We start from the raw sequence: 12,676 nt of genomic DNA on the forward strand, positions 1-12,676 counted from the left end.
CAGAGCGCATATCCGTGGATATCCGCCATCTTGAAAAATCGAAGAGCGGGGTGTCACTCTGTCAACATAAACAGTGACTGTCAGCTGACCGCTTCACGGGGGAAGACCAAACCTGGCACAGTTATGCATGAGGCTATCCTGTAGCGACATCTAGCGGCCAAAGTCGGAAATTCATTGTATTTTTTTATTAATAGAATCAGTCCGGAAACTTTTGGGTCCCCCCTCGTACATTTAAATGAATATTTCTGTTAATTACTTGTAATGACTGATTGAATAGATGCGTTTAGAGATGGAAAGCTAGCGTGGAGACGTTTCCAGATGTGCTGCAGTCCGGCCCTCTGGCCGTGAGGCAGAGCTGCTCGTCCGTCCATGCCGAGGCCACGGCCGCCCGAGGTGCCGAGCACACTGGCACTGTTCGCTCCGCTCCGAGCACACAGTTCACGTCCCTGGACCGGGCGAGCCAAGAACAAGCGCAGCCTCAGGTGCTTCATGTACAGCGTGAAGAGTTGGAGGACTCTCCAGCGGACCAAATACAGGAAGTCATCCCTGTAACCATGGCAACCGGCCGCAGCCTCTCGCTCTCCGCTGCCGTTCTGTTGGTGTAAAAGGTAAAACAATCCAGGACAGAACCTGAAGCTCCTCTTGTCATTCCTCCTCGGGGCTGAGCGCCCCCTGCCGGCAGCGGCTGGGACTACAGCGAGCCTCACTCCATCTGGTGAAACACACTCCCGTCTCCTGTCTTCTCAGTGTGAAGCATGACCCTGTGAGTGTGTAGCTGCGTCTCCACGCTCCTCTTGTCAACTCTGAACCGTTTCCTGTGCGTGTTTAGTCTTCACCAGTCTTTCATTGCCTTTCTCTGTGTCCATTTCCACAACAAAGACACGTCCTCACACACTTCATCCACTGAAAACACAGGAAGGCTCACACACTGCTGAGGATGACGTTCAGACTGTAAGGCTCACACACACACACACACACACACACACACACACACACACACACACATCCCACCCTTCAACTGCATAGTAATCCCATCCAGATCGAAGAATGTAGTAAAATTGTTCAGTTAGTGTAAATCAACCCAATATTGGGACATTTATGGACAGCGAGATCTGCTACATGGATAAAAAGCATTAAATTGAAAAAACAAACTTCTTCAACCATTTTTCCCAGATGATAGTGATCTGCTCGGTATTGACTACCGTCATGCACAATGCATTAATCCCCGCATTGCAGGAGGAGCTGGAGTATGACTTCCTGGAAGGACGGTCTGTGTTTTCATGACTGTGCACGTGCATTTTGTCCACCTTATATCCGTCTCGTCTTTATTTAGGTTCACTGAATGCTGGGAGGTCAAGTCCTGTTAAAGCAAGGAGGCAAAAGATGAGAACAGCGTGTTCGATGTCTCAATGTGAGCACGAGCATTTCAGCATAGCCCTGAACCATAGGAGCTGTGTGAGGGCCTCACAGCGTCACTGCTGCTCGTGCACGCCTGCTGCTCGTGCACGCCTGGCAGCGCCTCTGAGAGCCAGCAGAATGGCTGAACTCGTAATAAAGTCCTGCTCCGCTGAAGGGCTGCAGAGGAGATGTGATCTGCGTCCCTCCTGTCGGCCTCTGCACCAGAACAAGCTTAATTTGAATGAACGAGGCTCACTTCTTCATCTACTTCATCCACGGGACCCCCACAGGTGTGCTTTTGTCCTCAGTGAAAGGTCACCCACTCCTGCACGTTCTGATTCCCCCAGTAAAAAAGACGAGTGGGCACTACTTCTTCTCTTGACGGACGCCCATAAAGAGGATCTGACTCTTTTACATATCTTCTTCATTAAGTCCTTTCACATCTTACATCGCTGATCTTTTTCTTTCTTTTTTTAACTGAAATCCTTCATCCTGGTTCCAGACGTTGTTTCAGTGTGATCAGACCTGTGTGTCAAAACTTCAAAAGTTGAACTATCTGAATATATGAGTGTCGCTTCAATGTTTAAAGAGTAATGTCAAATCGGAAGAAGATTCAGACAGAATTTATTATATAAAAATCCAGCAGTGTGGAATAAATCTTTTGACAACAGTAAAAATGTTCTTTCAAGTTATCTTTACAAGTTAGAGCAAAGAAAGTCTGACACACTGAAATAGACATATTTATAAAAGAGTCACTCGAGCATGACTTGACCCAAAAGCACACAGGTGAAAGTAAAAGGTTTTTACGATCTTATTTTGGTAAGAAGACACAGGAAATACTAGACAAACTGCATCCAGGCAGCAATCAGCTGTTCTGGCGTTTTGTCAGGATGTTCCAGGAGATATTTATCAGCCTGTGAACAAACTCATTGGAACAGCTCAGCTGTTAGCTTTCAGTCAGAACAAACCACAACATTCTACAGCATGCCATTAAAAAGATCCTCAGTGCTTCATCCAGTATGATCGGCTTTCACAGCAAATTATTCACCTCTGGTGGTTAATAATGCTTCACGGTGCCAAACAGTGGCCCGTCCCAGGAAGTTTCCCCCTGCCTTCAGGCTCCAACATGTTTTCATAAACTCACCCAGAAGGACTGGATTGCAGCTCTGACTAACAGGTCCTTCAGGCCTCAGTAATGCCTGAAGGACCACAATCCTCACTAAAACCTGGTTTTGAAAAGTGGGATGGATTCTTGACGCCACTGCTATGAAGCCGTTATGAAGGTATGAGATGAAGCTGTGGCTGTGGACATGCTCATGAGAGGGTCGCTCAGCCTGGGTCTACATCGGACCGATTGAAAGACGAAGGTCTAGCAGGACGTTACAGGGTCAGTGTGAGGGCGTGGTGCTCTGGTACCTGTGGTGGAAATTCTACTAATAAATGCACCAACAATGAGTTCCTTATTGATTCCTTTAATTCCAGTTGCAACAGGAGAGAATCACCACTGCTCAGTCAGGGTGAGTTCTGAAGTTCTGAGACACAGGCCGATATTTATACCCTGTCCTGCCGTCCTGAACCCCTGCAGCCAGGGGCAGACGTGTTAATGTCATTACCATGTCTTAGAGTAGAGGCTGCCTTCAGTCAGGAAGGGACACAGATTTAACATATGAAGTGACAAAGGAACAGAAACTCCAACCACCCAACCTACTTCAACCCCCCTGTGGCTGCAGTTGTGTGAGAATCCCAGGGGACCATCTGCTGGGGAAGTCTACTTAAAGTTGATTACCATCACATGCATCACACATACAAAGATAGCTACATCAAAAATTTCCATCACATACCACAGCGATCAAACCACAACCCAACGTCCACCGAGGGTCCGGCTGGCCGTGTCTCAGGAAGACAAACCATGGAGGACAGGTCTCCAGTCCATCACACAGCCGGACACACCAGTTCTGCATAGGGATGGGTACCGACCGAAAAACTTCAGTATATACCGGTACCGAACAAGAGACGTGCGTACGGGTCTCAATTTCGGTTCTTAAAGCGGCTGCGTGGTCAATAAACATGCACGGAAACGATGGTTCAGTTCTTCTCTTTTACTGAAAAAACGGAGCATCGCATCAGTGAACATATCACCACGTCTTCCCGGCTCACACTCTTTCTAACAACATGCAGAGAGCCTGCAGTCTGCAGCCCTTCTTCTTCTGTGGTGTCTGTGTAAAATAAGGTTGAACATGCAAACAGCACACCTAGTGGCAGGAAGTACAAATGCAGTCATGGCATCGTCTGTGCGCCGTGAAGGCAGGTACCGAAAAAAGTACCGTTCAGGAACCGGTACCGTACGTGAGGTATCGAAAAAGTACTTGTACCTGAAAACTATCTAACGGTACCCAGCCCTAGTTCTGCATGGCAGCAGGAGGTCAGACTGGAACCGACTCATCTCCAGGAGACCAAGCAAACCTAGAATGACAGGTCTGAACCAGACCCGGGACCAGGGCTGTGTGGCTGGAGGATGAAGCATGCTGTGGCCTTCATTCAGGAGTCGGACCACTCCACTGTCTTCCAGGCTCTGAGACTATCCCTGACACACTATGTTTTGTGGAGCGGCAACAGAGAACGCCTCGGTCTGCGTAATCCGGATCCTTCTCCAGATGACCTGATGCTTCATGTGCTACCACACGCTTCCAATGAGGAGTTTTACTTTCAAGACACACTTCCAGATGACACACTGCTTTGTGCCAGGGACAGACGAGCTCAGTCACGAATGGTATTTCCCAGAACGGCCAGATGGTCGGTGCAGCTTCATCCTGAACTCACCACGTCTGTCCCTTCCACTGCACCGAGTCGTGCTCGCTCTCTGATTGTGATATTGTTGGACGTGATTGGATCGAACTGCTGCCGCCATCATATCTGACCTGTGGTGACCTGGTGAGGCTCCAGAAAGACGAGCTGCGAAAGCCTGAAGATGGTGCTGAGAGCTCAGCCTGCAGAGTTCAACGTCTGAGGACCTTCACAAGTTCACCTGCTGGAGTGAGACAAGTGCAGAATATATAACCTAAATCTCCGCCATATATAGCAGTGTTCTCATTTACAGTTACATATACAGCAAGAACAGTTCAGTCAGTTTGGACTTGAACGCTGACTCACCAACACACCGCTGGACCACCCATCAAATACCCACATTCCTTTTAATGACAGCTCGCTCTCGTCTGTACATTTGGCCGTGTTGACTTCCTGCACTGATGCCAGACTTTGAACTGTTTTGTTTATTTAAAAAAGAGAAGGAACACAGCCCAGGCGCTGGTTTTCATGGTGTGCCTTTGGTCTATTTCTGTGTTTTGTTAAATGGAGCTCAGCATGCTTTCCTCGTTCTCCCCCATATAGACATTTAATTGGGTACCTTGCAGCAACTTGAAATGGCAGCTGATTATGCTGCTGTTTTGGGTGAGGGTGGCCCACATTGTTAACGCTGCACTAATTAAATATTTCTATTGAAAATGGGTCAGTGTGTAATGTGGAAGATGTCACACGTGGTTTCACATTTAACTCCTGCAGGTTTGCTGTTCACTTTCTGTTCCCTCATCAGCCTTTCTCCCATCTGCAGCAGGAAGCCAATTTCACTGCAAGAAGATCTGAAAGCGAGGGTAGAGCAGCAAATGGCACACACACACACACACACACACACACAGCCAGACTCTGGCTGCTCCACACACAGCCGTTTACTGCAGTCTGCAAGTAATGGGAACAAAACAGAGCAATCTCTTAAAAGAAGAGGACAAGTATCAGTGCTACCCCTTAGCTCCATACCGATAATACCAATAGCCCCCCTCTCTCTCCATATATACACACTGTGGCAGTGGAGGAGGCAACGATCGTCAAGGACTGCTGCTCTTTAGCTCAACCAAAGCTTCTATTGTTACAACAACTAAAGCATGTTGGGAGCTCGCCACACACACATAACAATGTCAGCAGGCAGGCCAGGTCACTCTCACGCCGACCTTTCTCACTCCTGGTCTGACATATCGTAAACGAAACTTAACATAAAAAGACCGGAAAAATGGCATCAACGCATAGAAAAACAATAACTTAACACATCTAGAACAAAACGAAGTACATTTTCACACATTTAAACACAAAATACGGCATGAAACGGCCCAAACAATACCCTCCCATGATGCCTTGTGGCACCGAACAGTATGGAGGCCCCCAGCGGGGGTGGGACGAGACGCAAATTCCACGAGACGAGATGTCTCACGAGATTGAGTCTGATTGTGGGTGTTGGTGCTGAGGTGCCGAGCAGTGCGGTACTCACATGCAGCGTCGGAGCGGCGCAGAGCAGTGCTCACGCGGAGCGTCGGGGCGCCCCTTGTCCGGCCACGGCACCCCCCCTCCTGTACACTGCGCCCTAGGCAGCCGCCTAGTTCGCCTATCTCCATTCAAACCGCGGCGCACAGACGACGCCATGACTGCATTTGCACTTCATGCCACTAGGTGTGCTGTTTGCATGTTCAACCTTATTTTACACAGACACCACAGAAGAAGAAGGGCTGCAGGCTGCAGGCTCTCTCTGCATGTTGTTAGGAAAAGAGTGTGAGCCGGGAAGACGTGGTAAAATGTTCAATGATGCGATGCACCGTTTTTTTCAATAAAAGAGAAGAACTGAACGATCGTTTCCACACATTTTCTTTATGTCGTAGCAACTAAACTGTATGACAAGTAGACTGTGGACTCAAAAGACCAAGATTCCTTGTGGGTAGAACATGCGCAGAACAGTATTTCATGTCCCTTTCGACCGGGTTTTTAAATATGAATATGAACATATTTGGGTTTATGCACATGTTTATATGGCTGTGCACCATGTAATGTATTATTCCCTCAATATTCCAGTTAATAAAGAGTTATTGCCTGCATATAAATGTACTCAATCTCGTTCAAAGCATGGACAACAAATCTCGCGGCATTTTGATCTCGTCCCATCCCTAACATATATATATATATATATATATATATATATATATACATACATATATATACATATATATGTGTGTGTGTGTGTATATACATCCCTAACATATATACATATATATATATATATATATATATATATATATATATATATATATATATATATATATATATAGCCTCTGTGTCGATGCTACACCTGCCTTCATTACCCTTTGAAGTCGACAGTACACATGGTACAGTTCGTCGCATCTGTCCAACAGCACCAACTAGTGGTTCAGCAAACGACATGGTTTAAAGTGTTTCTGCTGTTTCTATGGACAGACATCATTTTCCAAATGTTGCTGAGGAAACCTCAAACTTTTCTGGATCGAAAAATGTGACAGCAGTGTCTGAGCTCGAGGCCGGAGGCTGCAGGGTCTCAATGCTGTGTCCCTCTGATGAGACCGATGGACGAGGCGTGGAATGGCGGCGGCCCGCCAGTCTGTGAGCCCCGCTCTGGCCTTCTGAACACTCTGTCATGGAGACGGTTTGATGCTGACCCAACAGCAGATCCATGCTCCTGTCTGCAGCTGTAGGGCTTCAGCAGAGACACTGATGAAATGGTTTTTCTGAGGCACAATCCCATAATTTTCATGCCATGGCTGTAAAGAAAGTGTTTCCATCTCTCATGCATCCAGATTTACTCTCTGCAGATTTCAATTTACTCCACAAAGCTGCCAAAATCGGGACGCCACAGCTTTAAACAAACCAAATCAGTACAATCAAATGCATTAAAAATGGGCTGCAGCAGCAAAATGGAAATCTTTAAAAAGTGTTTACACGTTTGATTAACTTTCAGGACGGTTAATTAATTCATTCACTCAATTAGTTTGCACAAAATTATGAAAATGAGGGCATGGATTAACTAAAGCAAGGGCAGCAGCTCTATCTTGTGTGCTCGCAATATCATCTTGTGCCGCTCTGATATAATAACACCAGGCTTTGAAATATATATTTTAATTCCCTGCACCCACTCAGAGACTCTGTACAGAGAGGAGTTTTAATTATTACAGCCATTTTAGACCCTTCATCCAAACTCTTAGCTCCGAGTGGTCGTGGAGCCTCAGTAACACCTCGAAATCCCTCTGGCTGCCTGCAAATGGAGATCTCTTAAGCTTCAGGATGAGAGGCAGCACTCCAACTTCAAATCACAAAATAAAAGGAGCGTATTCTCCTGCACCGGCAGCTCGTGCTCAAAGACAAATGTTTTCATACAAGATGCCACAAGTAATCACATCTGAAGGCGGCAGGGTAATGAAGTTGAGGCGAGTTGATATTAAGATAAACTGCAATATCTTAAAACCTATAGCAGAGCCTGTGAATAATACATCTCCATTCCAATTGTGAAGTATCTATTGCCTCGGCACTCCTCCCTCTTCTGGGCCAGCATATATCTCCAAATGTTATTAAAGCTTTGTGAGACAGAGACAGATATTGGAAAAAGGGAATTGTGAAGAATGTAGGCTGACTTTATAAGAGGAGTGTGTGTTGTGGGAATGTAGATGAGTATGAATGACAGCAGCTCCACTTTAGATAAAGTGTGAAGATCTTCTCTTATCTGTGGAGAGTCCAGCAAAATCCACTCTTCTGCTGCCACGCTTCCCCTGAAACCTCTTCATTTCCCTGTCTTCTTCACAGGAAACATCCCGGCTGCTTCTCTAACTGCTCGTTTGACTGTTTCGGCCAAAAATGATATCGGACACGATGAAGAGACGAGCCAACGGCAGCAACACTGAACCCAGCTCAACAAATAATCAGAATGTGATTTCAGTCCTTTCTTTCCATATGTCTGAAAATGCTCACTACTTCCAGAACATTCTGCGTTCCGTTCTGTGGGCTGAAACACACACCACACAGGAAATACAAAGCATGGACTCAAAGCACTGACTTTATGATTTTAGTATTAGTTTTAATTATTTCATTATCTTTTTTATGAAGTTTGAAACAAATAAATGTCATATTAAATCAAATCAAATGTCTTGGAAAGGGCACAAATGGCGGCCTGAGTCCTGCTCCATTCCTTTGTTTTGAGTCAACTGTGAATCCCAGCCTCTTCGTTTCTCATGATTTGGTTCCTCCCCGTCGTTCCAGCCTTCCCTCACTGAGCCTTCATGGATCTGATCGATGAGCGCCACGCTGAAGCCGCCATACTCCACACACAGCTGGAGCCTGCATGATCAGCACAGGAAGAGTCTCTCCTTCAGACTGTTTGACATTCAGACAGAATCCAGACAACAGCAGAGTGGAAGCCCTGCGATCAGGCTGTTAATTGTACTGACAATGTGTCACAGATTTGCATCGCTGGCAGCCATTCACTAGATGCTATTTAGCATCTGCTGGGGTTTATTTATCACCTCTTCACAAGCTTTAAGCACGTCGGTTCATTCCAGACAAACGCTGCATTCACACACACACACACAGTGTGGGAGCACGTAACGTAGATCTGATCTGGAGAGGAAAACTTCCTCTGAATCAGTAAACACCGCTGCTTCAACCTGGACTCTTCATGTTCCACCGAACATCCGAGTCCTCAGTGAGAGCAACCACTCGAAAAGTCACTGCACAGATCCTTGAGAGGGGGCAGTGCCAGGGCTAATGCTAACACTAATGCTAATGCTAATGGAGTGGCACTGCTGTGTAGGGCCGCACAGCAGAGTCGCTTGGGCATGCACGTGGACGTGCACGTGGACAGGAGGAAGAGAAAGCCTGCGCCCCGGTGACCATGGTTACTGAAGATGGAGACGATGAAGCTCAGAAAAACTCAGGAAAACAGCGAGGAGATAACAGAGAGCTCTCCAGCGCTCGGTGGAACACAACCAAAGAGATGAGAATCAATAAAAAGATGTCTGTAAACACTCTGAGAGAAAAAACCCTCCTCTTCCTCTTTCTCTCTGCCAATCAGCTCCTCCAACCACACACTGCTTCTCCACCCAGCGGCTGCACGGTGGGGGGGTTCAGGTGTCAGCTCGCCTCCTGATGTGTCTCAGATTATTGAGAGGTAATTATTGTACTCACACACACACACACACACACACACACACACACACACACACACACACAGACACGTCCTGTCTCTTTCCCGTCCCATGGAGGCCTCCTGTCCTCCATGGGGAGGGACAGTTGCTCCAGCGTCCGTCACTGCTCTAATAGTGATAAATGCCCTCTGGTTAGCATGGCCCACACGTACTCTCACCCCGCTGCAGACGCCACACACTCCTCCCCTCTCTCTCTCCTGATGTGTGTTTTGATCGTCCACTAATGCACTGCGCTGCTTTGTTTTTCTTTGTCTCGGAGATTCGGCAGTATATTAAGATTTGTCGATAGGGTACAAGGCCAAAAAAATCAGAGCAGACAGCTTGCTCTGTGGCCGGCTGCACGCGCTGAATGTGTGTTTAGTCATTGTCGGCGGCTCGTCTCACTGATCATCTGATTCCGCCCCACAATTCCCCTCAGCCTGAGTCTGTGCTGGACCACGGCTGATTGTTTTGTTCAAAGAAACGGCTTGTTGTTCGAGATGACGCCCTGATTTGCTTTTTTGTTCTGTGAGAATGAGATGTGGAGATGGATGAAAATCTCAGGAGCCAGGCTCGGATAAGCAGGGAGGAACTGCTTCTGTGTTTCCTGAAATAAACCGAGAAACAGAACAAAGACTCACAGCCTCAGAAAAAATGCTATAAGTTTGATTTTGTGCACGTTCACGTGGAAGCTGACCTGCTGACCGAGGACTGCAGAATGAGGCTCACAGTGTGTAAAAAACACACTCCGTCACAGCTGGTTTTTCTCACCAGTGAGGACTTTCTTGTGTAGTACCTGATCCTGGAAGGTACCGGGACCAGTCTCTGCAGAAGCAGCCCTCCTCAGCTGGCCCTCAAGGACTTTTAGTGGCGGACTTTCTTTATCCACTGTGTGCCAGATCGTTTCCCGGCTGGGATTTGTCTCTTTTTGCGACTGTTATTTACACCAAGCTCAGATTTGTTTGCTGTAAGCCTTTATTTATTTACTAATTGCTTGCTATTTGCTTGGCATGTGTGTTCCATAAAATCACAAAGGCAAATGCAGGAACGTGTCCACAAGACCGTTGTTAGCAGGTAGTTTTCTTGCTTGATGTATGAAGCAAACCTTGATTTGAATGATTCCTGGATGTGAGTTTTCTCAAGTTCAAACTCATCATGCTCGTGTGTGTGTGTGTGTGTGTGTGTGTGTGTGTGTGTGTGTGTGTGTGTGTGTGTGTGTGTGTGTGTGTGTGGCGGCTGAAGTCTTGGTTGTTGTTTTTAGGCCTGTTGTCAACAGTAGGAACCAACAGCCTGCAGCAGCAGCAGACGTAGGGATGATGGGTAGTGTCAGGTGAAGTGAGCTCCTGGATGGAGGCCAGGAAGAGATCAAACGCTCACAGGAACCAGCCGTCCAGCCACGTTCGGCGATGGAGGAGATGGACGCTGCAGTGAAGTGAAGGCCGGCGGTGCAGCCGTCTGCCGGTTGTTGTGATGTTTGAACAGCAGCTCTCTCGCTGACCCCACACTGAGTCCTCATTGATTTCACTGTGTCACACACTGCAACCTTTTGTTGGACAATATCATGCTGCATTTCCTCTGAACGACGTCTCTCTCTGAATCAATACGAAGGCCTCCTCGGTTGACCCTGGAGCTGCTCGCCAATATTACTCCGACTGGAAAAGAAGTTATTGAGACTCAACAAAGTAGAGTCACCAGAGCCAGCTCTCATTCAGACTGCAGTCTGTGAGCGTTCCTGTGGGACGTGTCCGTGTGTGTGTGTGTGTGTGTGTGTGTGTGTGTGTGTGTGTGGCGAGGACAGCTCGTGACACGGCCCGTCCAGCAGGTTGTCTTGATACCCAGAATGCCATGCCGCATGTTCGCATATCCCTGCGTATCGTCACAGCCGGCCCCAGACAGAGCCACGAGGCTCAGCGGCTCCAGGGAAGGAGCCACAGCAAAGTCCAGCAGAAGGGTCCAAACACAGCAGACCGCCGGTCTGAGCCCGGGCCGGTCTGAGCCCGGGCCGGTCTGAGCCCGGGCCGGTCTGAGCCCGGGCCGGTCTGAGTCCGGGCCGCCCCAGTGCCGTCTCCGGTCCAGAGCAGCCTCCTGGGTCTGCCTGTGAGCGGGACAGCAGGGTCAAGCTTTTCTCAGCCGACAGGGGAGCGTGCTGTACGGTGTGAAAGCAGTGTCCCCGGGCCCGGTCAAGGCCCGGAAAAGGCCCGGACGAGGCTTCGGCCCAGGTCCCTGCGTCTCCATGGAGACGTGCTGGATGGCTGACCGGACAGCCTTCAGCATCAGACCAGCTCTTCACCATGGATCCCTGTGAGCTGCCTGGCCCGTCCTCCACCAGAAAGCCTGTTCCTACCTGCTGCTGCCCCGTCTCTCCACCCACTGCCTCGTCTCTCCACCCACTGCCCCGTCACTCCACCCACTGCCCCGTCACTCCACCCACTGCCCCGTCACTCCACCCACTGCCTCGTCTCTCCACCCACTGCCCCGTCACTCCACCCACTGCCCCGTCTCTCTACCCACTGCCCCGTCACTCCACCCACTGCCCCGTCTCTCTACCCACTGCCCCGTCACTCCACCCACTGCCCCGTCACATGACACTCCACCCACTGCCCCGTCACTCCACCCACTGCCCCGTCACTCCACCCACTGCCCCGTCACATGACACTCCACCCACTGCCCCGTCTCTCCACCCACTGCCCCGTCACTCCACCCACTGCCCCGTCACATGACACTCCACCCACTGCCCCGTCTCTCCACCCACTGCCCCGTCACTCCACCCACTGCCCCGTCACTCCACCCACTGCCCCGTCACTCCACCCACTGCCTCGTCTCTCCACCCACTGCCCCGTCACATGACACTCCACCCACTGCCCCGTCACATGACACTCCACCCACTGCCCCGTCACATGACACTCCACCCACTGCCCCGTCACTCCACCCACTGCCTCCAACTTCATGACACTCCACCCACTGCCCCGTCACATGACACTCCACCCACTGCCCCATCACTCCACCCACTGCCTTGTCACTCCACCCACTGCCCCATCACTCCACCCACTGCCTTGTCACTCCACCCACTGCCCCGTCACTCCACCCACTGCCCATCACTCCACCCACTGCCCCGTCACTCCACCCACTGCCTCCAACTTCATGACACTCCAATAGCATCTTTCAATCACACAGTCTTCGCTCCTGCTTCACCCACGGCTGTCCTCCGAGGACGGAGGGTTTCACCGCGGTCTGTCTCAGGACAGGAGTCAGACGGA

Source organism: Salarias fasciatus, chromosome 2 (genome assembly GCF_902148845.1).
Source record: "Salarias fasciatus chromosome 2, fSalaFa1.1, whole genome shotgun sequence".
NCBI classification, from domain to species: Eukaryota; Metazoa; Chordata; class Actinopteri; order Blenniiformes; family Blenniidae; genus Salarias; species Salarias fasciatus.